Below are 4546 nucleotides of genomic sequence, written 5' to 3' on the forward strand. Positions count from 1 at the left end.
TTTTGTCGTTGGTGGTTTTGTTTTGTGTGTGTGTGTGTGTGTGTGTGTGTGTGTGGGTTTTTTTTTTTTTTTTTTTTAATTTCTTCACCGCAGGCCCTCTGTTTGAGACCGTGCCCACCGGTTCCAAGGTCAAGGAAATCGATGGCATTAGGACAGGGGGGTTACCTGGACACAGCGACGACCTTCTCTTCCGTTTGCGGTTTTCTGCTTAATGGTGCAACTGAGGAAATATTTATTTTTCACACAAGGAATGTGTAGTTTGTAGACAGCTGACTTAAGTTACTTGTGCAGCCCCCAAGGGGCCGTCTCCATTCTCTCCCCTCCGCCCCCATGAAAGAAAAGTGTGGAGGATGTGAGGAATCCAGGTAGGGCCCACCTGGGCCCTCACCGTGCCTCCCCTCGCCCGGCAAGGAGGCTGTGTTAACTCTTGACCAGCCTCGACCAAGGGCGAGGGACTGGGCCCCCATCTTCCCCGGGACCCCCCCAGGCAATAATCCACATACGTGTTGGCCCATTTTTCTCTCGAAGCCTTTGTTTTCATTGAACAGATTCTCTGCTTTTGAAGTGTTGGGGGTTTCTGCTTTTTTTTTTTTTTTTTTCCTTTTCCTCTTCCCCTCCCTCTTCCTCTTCCCCTCCCCCTGCAAAGAAGAGAACTAATAAGTTTTAGAGATGTTTGTACGTATAGACTCTGTCCTCCATCAGTATGTAACTTGTTTTGAAGAGAAGTGTTCCCGTTGTGGGTGTGTCTTGCTGTAAATATTTGTTCATATTTTTGTGAATTCAATACTATGTACCATTGTATTATAGTAACTTTTATAAAGCAAACCATAAATATACTGACTTTTCTTACAGATACGCCGTCTCTCTTGCTCTCCTCTCTCTCCCTATCCTCCTCATTCTTTCTGTCTGTTGGGAGTATACCCTGCTCACAAGGAGGGTGGACTGTCCAGGCACAGGACGGGGTGGTATGGTGTGGTCCACTCAGATCACTGTTCTTAAACTCTGAGCCTGTAGGTGGAGTATGTAAACTGTACCAAATTATACTCAGATAAGACCTTACACATTTTTTTTCTTGGAGATTTTTTTTTTTTTTTCTTACGAACTTAGGTGTCTTTCAATTTTAGTATACATGCTGCCAAAACAAGCAGAACAACTCGGGTATCTAATGCTGCTACTAGTCTGCAGCTAAGGAAACAAGATCAAGGATCTTCTAACTATCACCAGAAGAACTTGGAAAGGTGGTTCTTCACCCATGTTTTAACACCTAAGGAGACATCCCTCTGGTCTGCGTTTGAGAGGGAGAAGGGACAGATAAAATGCCACCGGTTGAGAAGTGAGTGCATCCAGTGTTTGTGGTGTTCCAAGGGAGCTGGGCCTGGATCTGCCTGATCCTGTGGCAGGGTGATGAGGGGCGTGTGGTGCTTCTTAGATGGTGTCCAGGTTGTTCCCATGAAGGAAACACTTGAAATCCTAGCAAAAGCAACTTGACTGAAAAGATGCAGGGCCTCCTTTCTTACTAGAGAAGTGTGAATGACACCATTTTCCCCTGGCAACCTGGCCATAATCAGAAGTCACAAAATACCCCATGGCAGTTGGTACAAGGCAAGGGGGCTGGGACAGCATCACTGTGGAGTCAGATACATTAAGACTGACAATCAGGGATCTAAAAGGTACATAAACCTGGGCCCAAATGTCCCACTCAAGAACTGAGCCTGACAGACACAAGGGGGTAGAGGCATGTGCAAAAATGTCCTGTGCAGCTACCCTTGGGATAGAAAAAGGCAGAGTACGTGTCCGTGAACTGGGCTGATTTTAGGAATTATGCTTCCAGACAGGAAGCACTGAATATAGATGGGAAGAGAGCTGAGGTTGGGACTGAGCCAGGGAAGAGAAGGTACCTCCTTGGCCTTCAGGCAAGATTGATTGAGTACCTACTAAGTGTCAGACACTCCTCTAGGCACTGGGGAAAGAGGAATGAAGAAAACACACTTCCTGTCTTCCTGGAGGTAATGTCATGGGTAAGCGAGACAACACAAAGAATAAATGCTATAGTAAGAACAAAAACTAACAGAAGGGAGTGTCAGCTGGACGTGTGTGAGAAGTTTTAAAGAGGGTGATCAAGAAACTATTGAGCTGGCATTTGAACAAAACTCAAAGGAGAAAAAAATCAGCCCTGTGAACATCCAGAAGGGTGTTCCTGGCAAAAGGAACTGTGAGTGCAAAGGCCCTGAGACAGGGGCCTGCTCCTTGAGGAGTAGCAAGGAGGCTGGCACGGCTGCAGCTGAGGCAGGAATCGAGAAAAGGAAAAAAATAAGTCTGAGGGGTATTGAGTGGGTGAGGCAGGTGAAGTTGGGCCTTGCAGGGCAACGTGAGGGTAAGGGCCCTAGGCACGTGGTGGAAACATATCCGGATTTGAATTTCATCTCGAAACTGCTCCTCCTGCCAAATTTTCCAGCTTGGTCAGTGGCACTTCTGTGTCCTGCTTCATTCATGGTCTGCTGCTGACTACCTAAGCTCAAAGTCCAGCCTTCCTGGACCCCACCTTCCCCGCCCCTCCCCTCCCAGCCAACGCCGGTGGTTCTGTTATTCCTTAGATCTATCCTCTTTTTCTCTGATCTCCCGGAGTCCCACTAAGTGAGTCTTTCCTTCATTGGTTCTGCAGCAGGGGACCAAAAGGAGAACCCCAACTTGAGATGTCTGCATATCTGGCAGAGGGAGAGAGGAGTGGGGGGTTCCAGGCACACTTGGACAAGAGTCCCTCACCCAGTCTCTTCTCCAAGAATAAAAGCACATAAACCCCTGACTGCTAGCCACTGTTTAAATACCTTTGATATTAAACTCAATAACAGCTCTCAGCTCTGTAAAAGAGATGAGGAAACAGGCACTGACAAGTCAGGTGGTGTGCCAAGGTCATATGCTAGCAAGTGGATGATTGGGGATGTGAACCCTGGCAGTCTGGCTCCCTAACCTGAGACCAGCTAATGGGGGACCGCCGTGCCCAGAGCCCAAACCTTCAGATAGGTCTAAAGAGGCACCTATGCCTAGCACCAGCAGCCTGTTGCTGCATAGGAAGGCAAGCCAGAGTCCTTTGTTCCAGAAAGCACCAGATTTTGTATATGAAATAGCAAAACTTTCTACAATATTGTTGCAAACTTGTTTGAAAGGATGCAGGCAAAACAAAATGCATCTGTGGATGCATTTGGCCTATAAGCCACCAACTTGTGACCTTCTGGGATATAGAATTTCCCTTTGCATAAGCCATGGGAGAACAGAGGGAGGCTATTTTTGCATGGGCCTGGGGCCTGTCCCTCTTGGTTCCCCATGTTCTTTTCATTTATGAACTCTTGATTCCAGAAACCCTGATATTTTTCTGAAAAAAACAGTCCCTCAGTTTCCCCCATAATACCAACTCAGATTTTTTTCCCTACATGGGGATTCACGTATACTTACTTCTTTTTTAAAAAATATATTTTTAGTTGTCAATGGACCTATAGTTTTTATTTATATGTGATGCTGAGATTCAGACCCAGTGTCTCACACATGCTAGGCAAGTGCTCTACCACTGAGCCACAACCCAGACCCACCTGTACCTAGTTGAGTTGACCCATCCTCAGGGAGGGATGTGAAGCTTTTAAAGCAGAAGGAAGAGAGACCAAATTTGTCCCCCAGCCACCTCCTTTTGCTGTGTGATTTGTTTGTGTGTTTTCCCCATCTGGGGATTCAGAGCCTCCCAGGCACATGCTAGACAAACACTCCTGCTGAGCCACACCCCTAAGCCCCTCTTCTTTGGTTTTGAAGAAACATTTTCCTTTCAAGGATTTTAGGACCAGTCGCCTCATTCTTTTGCAAGAGTCCCTCGTGGCTGAGTATAAACAGCCCCTTTTCTAAAAGGATTTCTCATTGGGGACAAAGGGGAAGGTGCAGTGACATCTGGTGGGGTATTGCGGACTGTCACCTGAGGGTTGCAGGGCAGAAGCTGAGTGGCTCCGTGTCCTGTGGTTGCCCAGCAAGGATGCCGCCCCTAAAAGCCCCTGGCTAACTCTCCCGTCTCGCATGTTCAGAAGTTTGGACTCTGGGTAACAAAATCGAAGACAGGGCCTCTTTAGCAGTCATCGAGCCAGCGGACAGGAGGCTGCCCGCTTCCGTCCCACCTCAGGACCTTCTCTCTCGCCGCTCTCTTTTCCCGGGAAACGCTTTCCCAGATTTCCCCATGGCTGGCCGCCCATGTCACCTTCTCAGAGGGGCTTTTCCTTGGTTGCAATTAGTCCTCCTCCCGTCTTCTCCGCCTCTCAACCTCATTCCTGTTTTATTGTCTTCTACGAAACCGTATTACCCGTCCTTTCGTCTAGATCTCAGGTTCCCTGTCCCCACGTTCCAGAAACGCCCCCGACCAGCGCAGTCCGGTGTAGCACAGCAGTTGCACCCCGCGCTTGCATCCCGCGCCCTCTCGGGTCCCACAGCGCTGGGATCCCCTAAGGCAGACGCCTCCCCCTGGCGGCGAAGGGGCGCCACTGCTCCTGACCCGGCACAAACACCACACAGAGCC

Source organism: Sciurus vulgaris, assembly GCF_902686455.1.
Source record: "Sciurus vulgaris genome assembly, chromosome: 8".
NCBI lineage: Eukaryota > Metazoa > Chordata > Mammalia > Rodentia > Sciuridae > Sciurus > Sciurus vulgaris.